The sequence below is a fragment of the Anabrus simplex genome, chromosome 6, assembly GCF_040414725.1.
Source record: "Anabrus simplex isolate iqAnaSimp1 chromosome 6, ASM4041472v1, whole genome shotgun sequence".
In the NCBI taxonomy this organism is placed as follows: Eukaryota; Metazoa; Arthropoda; class Insecta; order Orthoptera; family Tettigoniidae; genus Anabrus; species Anabrus simplex.
The window spans coordinates 49,148,241-49,162,424 of NC_090270.1; positions in this window are offsets into that span (position 1 = coordinate 49,148,241).

Here is a 14,184-nt window from a genome sequence, read left to right on the forward strand (position 1 = left end):
TCAGAATTTTAATAATTTTAATATTTCAAAATGAAATATTCAAAATTTCCCGCCTTTTTAACAATATATTACTGTCCCCCTTATAAATTCCAAGTTTATAAGGATTTTCGTACTTTTCCTTTTTTAAAGTGTGTATCAAAACTCCAGCTACAAAATGAACCTCAATCATTAACATAGACTGTGATTTGGATTTTTTGTCGCGTTTTTATTCCGAGCACCAGAAAATATTTATAGTTTTTTAAAATAAAAATGTTATATAAAATCTAATTTAAATCCTATTGATCTGAACAAGATACAGATTGTAGTACAACACTATGGGAGGAAACTCTGAAAATTTCATAATTATCCGTGAATCAGTAAGAGAGTTATGAAGAAAACCGTGATATATTGTTAAAAAAGCGGGATAATTTGAACATTTTATTTGAAAATGTTATAATTAGAATTTTGACATTATTGAAGTTGCTTCTGATTGCTCTGGAGCATGCCAATACTGGGATATGTGCAGTATTTATCAACAACGTTTGTAGCATATATAACAATCGAATGAATATTGGCCTATTTTCCCCGTGTTAAGCTAGGTCTACCCCCTCAAGTACATTACACATCAGTTGTTACATCCACCTTCTCAACATAATCTCTTTATAACTGTATGCACTTTTGCCATCGATGTGTCAGTCTCTCCAGATATTCTTGAGATCATTCTTTCCGAGTGCTGCGTGCCCATGCCTTGACAGCTCTGTCCAGTTCTGTGAAATCCGCAAAATGGCGAGCACGCAGAGGTTTCTTCATATTCCCGAACAGGTGTTAATCACTTGGTGCCAAGTCGGGAGAGTATGGTGGGTGGGGCAGCACCGTGAATCCCATTTGATCAATGGCAGCGGTGGTCTCTCGGCTCATCACCAGTCACAAACATAGCTATGAAGTCAGCTAGTTCTTCATCATGGCGCACAGTGGTCTAAACACTTATTCTAGACGGCAATAAATCGTATCATCTTTTCGGGGTCACAAAGGCCGACGAAAATTCATACTCGAGGGTTTTCGAGGTCGTTAATTACGAATACGTTAACGGATTTTCGATTAAAAGAGTAGCGGATCCACAACGCGTCCGCTAACTCACAAAACTTAAGGTGGCTGGACAAAACTTAGTATTCCGCGAATGGATTCATGGTAAATGGCGCGCTACGCTTCCGTTAACTCTTTAATGAAATTGTAAACAGGGTGTAGAAAGAAAAAACATATGGAATCCTTGACAAATGTCATGATTTTATTTTCATAAAAATCGGTCGTCTAAATCCATGATGTAAAACATATCAACGATTGTAATAATTAGACCAGTTTGGCGACGAAGGTGACCTGAAAAAGGAATAAGAATATATTACGATATATTTCAAATGTTTCGATTTTTAGCGCCATGTTACCTATTATCATGAATACTTACGAATCATGCCCTGGGTTCACTATCTGCATTTGACATTTCAACGTCCTCTTCTTCTGATTTCGAAGTCTCTTCTTCGGAGGTCTCTTTATCCGAAGTTTCCACTTCGCCTGTGTCCTCATCGAACCCGAGCGAAGCGTGTACTTCAGGGGGAAGTTCATTCCAGTGAATTTCGGCTTTGATGAGGTGCCTTGTAACTACTGGGTCTGAGGAAAACAGGAGACTGTGTATTAATATCCTTCCTGGAGGTCTTCCGGGTTTGGTGTTCCCGGAAGAATCTGTAATCCTTGTTTCGGGATTCTCGGGCCTCCTCGGACAGCTTTCCGATTGGCAGTAGGACGTATCTGATCACCTGAGTACCATGAATTAAGACTTTGTGGACGGTGGGAGGCATAGGATACCAATTATATAAGGACACGCACAATTTTACATTGTCTAAAGCGTACGCGCTGAAAGCCTCGTCGTTCACCTGATGACCACTGGACAAAACCTAAAACCCAGAGGAGAGTATAAATATCGTGAAGCGAAGGAACTAAGTCCAAATATAGTTGAATTGGGTTTTCTTGTTGTACCTACAATATAACAGTAAATCTGATGATTAATTCTTCGCTGACTCCGGTTGCTTAAGCTGCCTTTTTCGGATTGCCATAGAATCTTCTTGGGATGTTGCCGGTGTTCGAGGTCCCAGTCACTTGAACAACCCTGTCAACTTTCAGGCCCAGCTCTTTCCACAAAGCCTCCTGAAGTGGTTTTTCGATCTTTGACATCTTGCTTTTGTTCATCCGTGGTGTTTCGTAAACTACCTTTAAACAACAAATTTCAATGTAAAGAAATACAGTCAGATCCAAGGTATAGAAAGACTCGAAGAGCAATAGGCCATGAGTCACAGACAGTGGGTGTTGCGTTGCAGGTATAGGGTGGGAGGGGGGAATGACACTGATAAGAAAAAGTAGTGCGGTCAAATTTTTTCTGGTTGCTTATAAGAAAAAGCAACAACAAGTTCCAAGAAGTGGCAGTTGATTTTTGGTGAAAAATCTTAAGTATAAGGTATGATATCGATTAAATCAATCAGTAACTCATAACTACCTATAGCTTCGGTTTGCGGCCCTGAAAACGCAGTAACATCGAAGTACTGTGAAGTCTAAAATATGGAGAAGTTAACTGATTGAAACGGTCTTTTTATCGCGTGAAGAACGACTTATTCTTGTGAATTTAATCAACAAATACCCTCCAAGAAGGGGTTCTTCAATACCCTTGTTGGTCCGAATAAGATATAAATGTTTAAATTTTTCCAGGTTTTAAAAATTTTCATGTTTTTGCTTCATTCCCCGCCACTTAAACACTCCAAACACATTATGTAGGGCCGATATGAGGTACCCGGGGTGTCTAGAATGAGTTCCCAAACTTTTTTCAGCTATTTCTTGACTTCGATTTTATCGATATTTTGCCGGCTAGAATCGGTGTTTAGACCACTGTGTGGCGTTGCAAAAGTTCTCTGCACACGTCCGCATGCCTCTGCTTTTCGCCTACAGACAAGAGTCTAGGCACCCACGTGGATGACACCTTCCCCAACTGTAAGGGGCCGTGCACGATCCGCTGAAGGGTGTTTCGGCTGGTTCCCGTGGCCGCCTTCATTTCTTTAAATGTGATGCATTTGTTTCCTTGGATGGCCTTTTCGACCCGGGCAATATTGGCTGGTGTTGAGAATGTCACATTCATTCCAGAATTGGTTCCCTTGTCCACCGCTCTGTGCCCTGTTTTCCAACCTTGCACCCAGTTGTAAACTGTTTTACATGACGGCGCATGTTCTCCACAGACTACCACCAAGCGCCGTTGACTTTCTACAGTGGTCACGTCTTATTTCAATAGGAACCAAGTCATGTAGCGCTGTCCCTGACGGCTGTTATCCGTGTTGTCTCCTCCTACGCTGACAGTGTTGTTATGAAATGGCTATAACGAGTTCATTCGTTGGCACCTGTGCGTGTGCTGCTACCAAACGATGGAACAAGACACTAGCTACACGTCACCGCCTTCAAAACTGAAGTGGAACCATACCCGGGCATACAAATATAAAGTGTAAAACAATATAGTACGCCCCTCGTATATCGGCAAGATTCCGTGCACTCGACTGTATATCTTCATTGCAGACTCTTATACATTTTATCGTTTAGTCTTCCAACCTCTGGAAATTAAATGAGCTCCTCCACAATCGTCTAATTATCCTCTATTTATATTTATAATGATCTCTGTGGCCTCTTTTAGTTGCAAACCCTTATCGCTTAACCCCAGAATGTTCACCGGGATATTATGAAGAGACAGATTTTGTTCAGTGCTGTATTTAAATCGCACAGTTGCACACAACTTACCCCACCCTGTTAATCTTTCAAAAAACTGAACTTCACATCAGTCAGAAAGCAGGTAGATTTCATTTCACCTACTGCTATTCATGTTTGAGGCCGCAGGGGCAGTCCGCAACCCAGTGATCATTAACATGTGCTAGGTTTGTGTTAGTTAAACTTCAGATTGTGGGCACTTATGCAATGGATGGGCGGTTGAGTAATATTTTTAATAAATAACAGCTGTCTACATACAATGAGGAGTAGAGTGTCAACAACGTGAAGACATTGCTTCAGAAGATGGTCATGATGATACTCCTGTCACTGGACCAGTAATGAAAAGCAAAAAACGGGCATAAATGATCTAAGTTCTAAGTTGTAAATTGTTTCCTCGTAACATAATAATCAACGACGAAAATAAAGTAGAACACATGAAACACATGACGAATTATGTCCGTTATTTCTCAAAGTTAACATTAAGAATATGACAGTCACGATATGTACAGTAAAAGGGGAAAATAAATGAATAAAAGTAAAGGTGGCGGATAGAAGATGTAGAATTAGAGGTAGTCAATACAATATTTAGCGAATATATTAACATTTAACTGTAACTAGAAGCGACAAATATAACGAGCAAAAATGAAAGTATTCGTAGCGTTATCTAGCACGAAATGTTTAGAGAAGAAGATGCCAAATACTGAATATAGACTACAGAACAATATTCTAAGTTCGCTTGTAAAATCCAGAGCATTGCACGGGATAGAAATGTGGGACATTGAAGAATGCAGGAAATGACTAGAGGTAATGGACAGCAATAATAATGGATAACCCAGAATGCACAGCTAATAAAAGAGTTCTATGTGAAGCTATCAGTATACAAGCAGGTATAGCTAAGAAAGACAACTAGTTATAGGTTAAGATTAAATAGAGGTAAGGGAGGTAAATATTGAATTTAGTTTCTCATCATCAGATTAAACATGTACGCGATTATTACTGGGTTACCAGGACGAAAAGGCCGGTAGATATCATAGGAAAGGGAGACTAGGAGACTGTTGGAATAAAGAGACTCAGAACGAAGAAACGAAGCTGAGAAATACGTAAGAATTTGAATGAATGATTCTGATAATCAGATGATGATATCAAAATGTACGGCAAAACGAACATTAGTGGAATTCTGCGAAATGATCAATTAGATTTAGAAAGAAGGACTTATTAATAGATAAGTAAGAGTTTTCACTAGAATAAGTGTGAAAGAGAGAAATATGAAAAGAATTGTTCTTTGTTATGTGGAAAAATAATGGAAGAGGCACTTGTATTGTGTGTAGTGAGACAGGCTCGCTTAGAGTCAAACACTTGGGTAGTGATTGCAAAGCAAAACTAGAAAGACCGGGCAAGTTGGCCGTGCGGTTAGGGGCGCGCGGCTGAGAGCTTGCATCCGGGAAATAGTGGATTCGAACCGTACTGTCGGCAGCCCTAAAGATGGTTTTCCGTACTTTCCCATTTTCACACCAGGAAAATTCCGGGGCTGTACCTTAATTAAGGGCACGGGTACTTTCTTCCCTCTCCTAGGCCTTTCCTATCCCATCGTCGCCGTAAGACCTACCTGTGTCGGTCCTACGGAAAGCAAATTTTTTTAAAATAGAAAGAGAGAGAATTTTAAATTATAAAATATAAACAGAGAGTGAATCGCACCGGTTAGCACAGCAAAATTAATTTATATATTTAAAAAATATATGGCAGAAGAAAATAAAGGGACCAATAATTTAACAAGTGGAGGGTAGGATATATGTTGTCCTACATTACATAACACTATTTAACATCTAGGACAAAAATTTAAAAAAATGACGATTAGTGATTGGGTGTAAACGGTGATTAGGACTAATTACAACGTTTAGTGTAGTAACAGGCAAACTAACTGTAATAAGAGATATCATAAATTTATTTAAAACATTGGATTATAAATAAAGAATGCCCTCTCCTCAGTTTAGGTGACCTGAAACTAGGGGATGGAAGTATTCCTATTTTGTTATGTCCGATACAGATATTCTCCCTCGATTCTTATGTATTATTTCTTAATGTACTTAAAATATACACTATTAAAATGCCTATAAAATGAACTTACATCCTCCTTCTTTCGACCAATATCTTAACCTACATTAGACACTGAGATATCCGGTAATCCAAAACCATAACAAAAATAATTATAGCAAAGTCAAGCGGGAATGGTAAAGTAACAAGAAATAGCCGTGGGATGACCTTAGAAATAAGGTAAGCAGTTTATAGTTAAAAACTGAGTCTAACGATTTCCTCCTTGGTCTCCAGCAACGTCTCTTCCCCACCATACCAGTGCCTTCTATTTTTTTGAGTAATCTAACAAAATTTCCGTGCTGAGCACCTCGGACCGAAGAGCGCTGGAAGAGCCCAACTTGGCAGTTTTAATCCTGGCTACGTCCGGTTGTATTTGAAGGTGCTTAGATATGTCGGCCTCGTATTGGTAGATTTATTGGCACGTAAAAAATCCTTCGCGACAAAATTTTGGCAACTCGATGCCTCCAAAAACGGTAAAAGTAGTTAGCGGGATGTTAAACCAGTAACATTATTATTTATTAGCTTCCCAATTTCACCTCATATTATCCAAACACCAAAGCTCGTGTATTTATCCAATGATATCATTCCTATCTTATCCTTGATGTCCTTATTTAGAATGCGTTACTGCCATTGTTCCCACTTTTTTGTATCAACATCATTCTCGCTACATTGATGTTTGCTTTTCTCCAGTTTATGAGTAGTTTACACTGAATGTTACCAAAAATGTTTACAAATTGTTGTTTTAAACACGATTTATAACAGTTGTTGACCTCAAATGTTGGTAAACGAACATCGGTATAACTTTTATTTTCGAGATTAGCAACATTTCTCCCAATTAACCCCCCCCCCCCCTCGCCCATCACAGCATACGCCACTGCAGCAGAAATGTCGTTATTCACAGGAAGTCGCAGTAACCAATGCTCTCGCACTGGCTTGGTGCATGCCACTAATGTTCGATGACTGATTACGTTATGAGCTGGAGCATGGGTGTTCTGTTAAACATAGGCCTATATAGTTGGCCTCTAGTCAACAAATCCATGCTTACTTCAAACGCCATTGTTTTAGAAAAATAAATGGCCAGCAAAATAAACTGTTTGAATTTTTAGAACTCCCTAACCTCTCTACATTTTCACAGTGTGAGACTGAAAAATATCCAGTGTATTGTTCACTTTTTGTGTTATGTTGTTGCACTAAATTCGGGTTAGGCCTACCTTTATTCACAATCTAAGGTGGTCGGAAACAGTATGGACGGGTATATGCTTAATAGAGCTTTGGCCATACTGATATGTCATTTGTAAACCTTACATCGATATCCCCTGCTTTTGTCATTTTATCATATGCTGAAGTTAGCCTATCAGATCGCTTCGCGGATGACTTCAGACTTCAGATGGGCTTTGCGAGGCAGCGCAAGTGGCTTATGACCGGCTTGAGAGTGTCAAGAGAATAAATAAACCTCTCCAGGGGAGGGACTTGAATAAGCACCTCCCTGCTGATAGGCTCGGCCCACAGCAAGCACGCTACGGTGGCACTGGCTGCAACCCACACTGTGTTATTGTTTGATGCTCATTTCTCGGCATGGTTTTCAAGCGCGACCAAGCCACGTGTAGATTAAGCAACACCGCCTGATAAAGCCTATTTGAATTCGCCCGCGAAGTGATCTCACTGGCTAATTTCAGTAGCTGATAAAATGAAAATAGTGTGAGATATCGACGGGTTTTTTTCAAATTACCTATCATTATGACCAACGCTCTAACGCTCATATACTCGGTTCACGTTGTTTCCAACCATCTTGTATGCAACTTTTCTTCTAGTGACCGAGAAGAGAATGGTTTTGTAAAACATATTTTACAGTATACATTTCTAAGTGGTATTTTCATTAAACAAGTAATTTAAATTGTTCACTTGCACTGGCACACAACTATAAACCTAAACAGTAAGGTTAGTGATGTTCTCTTGTCCAAAAAAGTGAGGTTAGGATCTGTCAAGATAACAGCTGTCACCTTGACAGCTGTCAAAAGCACGTGGCTTTGTTTGTAAACAAAACCAAACTAAACCGAACAACACCCGTCAAACATAATACTTTATAACGCTATACAATTGACGAGCGGAGCTGGCTGAGCTGCTTGCATTCAGGACGATCTGTCTGCTTCAAAGAAGCAAGTATCTCCCACACACCACCCTGCACGCGCAGAGAATTATAGCAGTAACTCGCCACCGAGAATGTTCTCTTGTACGGGCAGGACTACCAGACCAGATACCTCAAAACACTTCGTCAGGCACATGCAGAGGGTACGTTATAAAACGAAAGCCGATCCAGGGATCGTGAGCGCATCCAACCAGCAGGCATTTAACATTATTTTTTTTTGCTAGGGGCTTTACGTCGCACCGACACAGATAGGTTTTATGGCGACGATGGGATAGGAAAGGCCTAGGAGTTGGAAGGAAGCGACCGTGGCCTTAATTAAGGTACAGCCCCAGCATTTGCCTGGTGTGAAAATGGGAAACCACGGAAAACCATTTTCAGGGCTGCCGATAGTGGGATTCGAACCTACTATCTCCCGGATGCAAGCTCACAGCCGCGCGCCTCTACGTGCACGGCCAACTCGCCCGGTATTTAACATAGTGAAATGATAATTAAATTTAGTCTTGAACTATCGTATATAAGTCAACTTCCAATAATATTACCACACATTTAAATTGTGATAAATTAAAATCTTGTTGGATTGTATAAAATAACTAGAAATTTTAAAAATGAGATTACCGAATTCACTTGGTTCCAGCGCACAAGTTGAATAACCGCAATATAAGCCCCTGTTCTGTTGGCAACACGATAAATCTATTCCGAGTACGATATGTTGATAAATTACCGATTACCGAGCTCGATAGCTGCAGTCGCTTAAATCCAGTATTCTGGAGATAGTGGGTTCGAACCCCACTTTCGGCAGGCCTGAAAATGATCTTCCGTGGTTTCCCATTTTCACACCAGTAAAATGCTGGGGTTGTACCGTAATTAAGGCCATGGCCGCCTCCTTCCAACTCCTAGCCCTTTCCTGTCCCATCGTCGCCATAAGACCTATCTGTGTCGGTGCGACGTAAAGCAACTTGTAGAAAAAATACCGATTTTTTCGAAATGTTACCAACTCCAGTACAGCAAAGTCGATCTTAAAACATATCGAAGCAAAGATAAGGTACGAACATTTTATCTCTTGCTGTGAGGAGTTTTTCTCTTCAAAGTCTTACAAATTTGAAGAGAATTTGAAGAGCAAAGGATTATACCTTCCCAACCACTAACCCTCCACACTGACTGATGTTTCTTATAATGAGAAGCAGGTAAGAAATAGATCTGGATGGGAACTATCAATCGTGATTTGTCACTCGTCAGTGGCAGGAACTCGTTGCCGTCTCGAGCGATCAGCCTTCAACGCTCCCCCATTTCTCACTTTGCTGATTGATAGGTTTCCTCACATCCCATACATTACTGCTGAAGGTGGAGCAAAGTTTCCACAAGATAAGGCAGAAATTAATTACTGGTCGAGACTTCTTTTGTTATTCATGTTAATTTAATAATTCTCCAGCCAAATTAATTACCAGCTGGAAAATCATTAATCTCCCGCCACTTTCTTTTACAATTAATTTACCTCCACTTTACGGTCCATTGCAGAAGCTCTTGACATGCTATTCAAACTTGCTCATGTTTTCGTTTTTCAATATCCTCCATGATATGAGTACTGAGAGTGGCCTGACGAGCTCTTGAAGGTTGATCATTTTCTGAGTTTCTCTCTATGTTTCCGCTTTTCTTCCCTTATTTTGGCGTAGAATACGTCTATCGTTTCATACTAGTACCGGATTCCGCGGTAAAAATGCGTGAAAACTTTTGAAATTTCAAAGGAATTCGTGAAAATATTACGCGGTAATACAACCGTCAGCTCTCTTAAGCATCCTTCGGTAGTTCGTGGAAGTAATGATTGAATAACAGAGTGGAGTTACCAGTGGCGTATACTGAGGGCTACCTAGGCTATCGGTGAAGCCCAGACCTCGAATAAGAACGATGGAAATCTAGAATACATTTTATTGTAAGCATCTGACACATCGTTCCATTAACAAAGATTGAAAGCAATGAGGAAAAAACATCGCACGTATTTCTGAGTGCAAGGAATCTTGCAGTCCAGGCTCCGCGTCCCTCTCCCCTGGACCCAATCCATGCGGCTTGCTGTTCTATGTCCGATATGTACGTGGACTGGGGGAATAGGTGTGCTACGCTTCGCTCCGTCAGATCACCACTGCTAACAACCTCCTAGATAACAGAGTGCTGCTGTTTCACCCCCGTTCTCTTCTACATCCTCGTAGGAACCAGTGGTGATTCGTGACATTTTACTCAATTTTAACTTTAATTCAATGTTTACTGTTTCCATTTCCGTCATTTGTTCGGGAGCATAATTAGTGGCTGGCGTTTCACCCAAATGGCCACGATTGGAATCCCGATGAATTGAAAGCGGAAATTTACATCTGAAGAATAACACATCATCATGAATTGTTACAGCCTTACTCCCTCTGGCTCAAACTGTGTTTCCTTCATTTCGTCATAACACACTTTCTCCCAATTTTCTCTCTTACTTAAATTAATTGTCCCATCTTTGTTTCCGTTTCTGCCTTTCTCATTGTTATCAATTTTCTTTCTTTATACTCTTATATCTATATGTCATTTAATTTTCATGACAGTCTTCTGTTTTCCTTTATTTATTTATATAATCCTTCCTTCCTTCCTTCCTTCCTTCCTTCCTTCCTTCGTCTAATCGTCTACCATTTTGTGCGAATCTAAAACTAAGAACACACACAATCTCTTGCGTAAGCATTTTTACTGTGGCGATTCTCTTATTCCCTCCTTTTTGCATTTTCTTTCAGCAGTTTAGTCCTCTTCTTCCTCTTCCTTCTCATTCACCTTCTATCGGCCTTATTCCACACGTAAATCTTACTTCCATTCTATTCTCTGTTAGGTTTGTCACTCGATTGTAATTTAGACTTGACCTGATAACCCCACCCAAGACGAGGGGTGAAACAGTCCTTGTGCCACTACTGCTAATATATTACCTCTACGTGACTATGCTGTTAGGTGGCGAGGTACGCATCTCAGATGAGGATAATTATCGACCTATAACCTCTGAATACCATTGATTTACATTCACAAGGGAACTGATTGGACTCGACCAGACACATTTCGATGAAACGTGTGTGAGTAATTATCAAACATAACTTAAATATACTAATTTCAACGGTATTGTAATTATTTCGAAAAAATAGCTAGGTAACATGGAACGGGGGTGCACAAGAGTAGGTTACGTGGCGACACTGGGTTTCACCCTCTCCCTGCCTCATTATCATCATCATTATGCCATATCCAGAGGCGCAGTTCGCACATGAGTGTCAATTAGAAAGACCTGCAGCAGGCGACCCGAACATGTCGCCGGATACTCTCGGCACTGAAATCCATGTGATAAGAAATTTAAATTCGTATTAAAAAATAACGGGTGCCTAGCCGAGGCGGTAAGGACATGCTCGGTTGATCCGGAAGGACACTTATTCGATTTTCCTTCAGAAAGTGAAAATATCACTTCTATAGGTTCAGCATCAGGTTAATTCCTGGGAGCCTGGTGTTATTCGACAGGGGTTGCTTCCAGAACAAGAGTGTTTGAAGGAATCACGGAGACACCAGTTAAAGGCGACAACACAAGCAGACGTGGCAACAGATTTCTTGGTAACTCCCAGTGGCTTATGCTGGGATCGAGTCACGGGCTACTACTAGACTTACAGTAGGTTACCTTTTTTCGATGGTTGGTTTAGTGAACATCAAAACTGAAAGGTTTGAGCTGCAGCCAATAGCCAACGGAGAAGGCTGCTTCACAAGCTACTGCCCTGGCCTCCGTCACTGCCAATACTCAACAACTCCTCATTGGCACTCTAGGTGCCTTCGAATCATCACACTCCATTTAAAACTACAGCAACGAATCACTATATTAAGTAAAAAAATTTATCACCGTACAGACCATGAACGCCCTTGGAGGTGTAGAAGATTCAGGCTCTAAGAGAGGTAAACTGATTAGCTCTATGACCCATCACCTTTGCTCCCAGGAATTAACCTGATACTGAACCTACAGAAGTGAGATTTTCACTTTCTGACGGAAAATCGAACAAGTGTCCTTCCGGATCAACCGAGCATGCCATTACCGCCTCGGATAGGCAGCCGTTATTATTTATACGAATTTAAATTTCTTATAGCATGTCCTACAGTGCCGAGAGTATCCGACGACATGTTGGGGTCACCTGGTGCAGGTCTTTCTAATTGACACTCATGTGCGAACTGCGCATCTGGATGTGGGATAATGATGATGATAAGGCAAGGATAGGGTGAAACCCAGTGTCGGCACGTAACGTACTCCTGTCGAATAACACCAGGTGTCTGCCCAAAGCTTTACGTCCTCATCCGACGGACGAATCACCAACAGCGTCATATGCCCTCACTCCATATGAACAATGCGGAGTTGTTTAGAATTGAGTCCACGCTTTTGGCACGCAATCTAATTGTTAGAAATTATATACCACCAACTCCCTCACCCTGCTGGCCAATTCTAATCTTGAATACTTTTTTGATCAACGAGGCACGAACCTGTGTCAGACCATGTCCACCAGGCAGGCTTCTGTACGTAAACGTTATTTTATGGAAGAGTGACTGTCACCATTGGATATATGTCGCCTTAATTTAGAATTCTACCGGGTCCCATCGCAATCGGTGCGGTGTAACCTAAGCAGTTTCTTTGTTATTGGTTGACAGAAATTTCCCACTATACTAAGTTGTATTATTCTACGAGCAGCAGATGCAGTAACGCTCATGAGGGAGATGGAGCCAATTGCGATCGTGATTGAAATTTATTCAGGTATAGTTTATGATGACATTAAATTAGAAATATTTACACTTACAGAGTCATCATTCATTGTGTTGCACTTCATGAACTTGAACGTGTTCACCTACCTAGTTCAGGAAAATGGGTTACTGTTGGATACTGGTTGAAAATTATGTGGATATATCCAAAAGGCATAAATTGCCGGAGATTGGAGTTTCCGATCAGACTAGACTCACTTCACGTACATTTTCTGCAGGAATTATTGCGTATTACACTTACCTGCTCCGTCTAGCTCCTGCTTGAATGGTGTCTGAAACTTCCCTGGCTTGATGGTGAAGTCATCATATCCGGCTACTCTTCAGAAATATATATCGAAGTATACGAAGATAAGAGGACAGAACTGATTGTGTCTTATACAAATCGGTAATGAGATTGAATCCCTCGTCAATGTTGCGAAATGAATATGATTCACAATCTGCTTCAGCACCACTTGAACTGCTGAAAATACATCACTTCGCGTGTGCATTCATGGAAGGTGATCCCGGCCGCAGCAAATACTGTAAGTTCGTGGACTAGCGCCTACAATTCAGGCAACACGACGTACTTCCGTGTATTACAGTCAATTTCAATTTCATAGTCCCCCAGTATAGCGAACATATTTTCCCTCGGTACCCTGTCATATGCTTTCTCAAGATCTACGAAACATAAACACAACTGCCTATTCCTCTCGTAGCATTTTTCAATTACTTGGCGCATACTGAAAATCTGATCCTGACAGCCTCTCTGTGGTCTGAAACCACACTGGTTTTCATCCAACTTCCTCTCAACGACTGATCGCACCTTCCCTTCCAAGATGCCAGTGAATACTTTGCCTGGTATACTAATCAATGAGATACCTCGATAATTGTTGCAATCCTTCCTGTTCCCTTGCTTATAGATAGGTGCAATTACTGCTTTTGTCCAATCTGAAGGTACCTTACCAACACTCCATGCTAATCTTACTACTCTATGAAGCCATTTCGTCCATGCCTTCCCACTATACTTCACCATTTCAGGTCTAATTTCATCTATTCCTGCTGCTTTATGACAGTGGAGTTTATTTACCATCCTTTCCACTTCCTCAAGCGTAATTTCACCAACATCATTTTCCTCCTCCCCATGAGCTTGGCTGTTCGCAACACCACCAGGATGATTTCATTTTACATTGAGAAGATGTTCAAAATATTCCCTCTACATCTCCAGTGATTTCCTGAGATCTATTATGAGTTCACCTGAATTACTCAAAACACTGTTCATTTCGATTTTCCCTACCTTCCAAAGATTATTACTGTCCAGAAACGTTTCCCTGCTGATCGACGTAGCATTTCCAGGTTATTACCAAAATCTTCCCAAGACTTCTTTTTGGATTCAACAACTATTTGTATCGCTC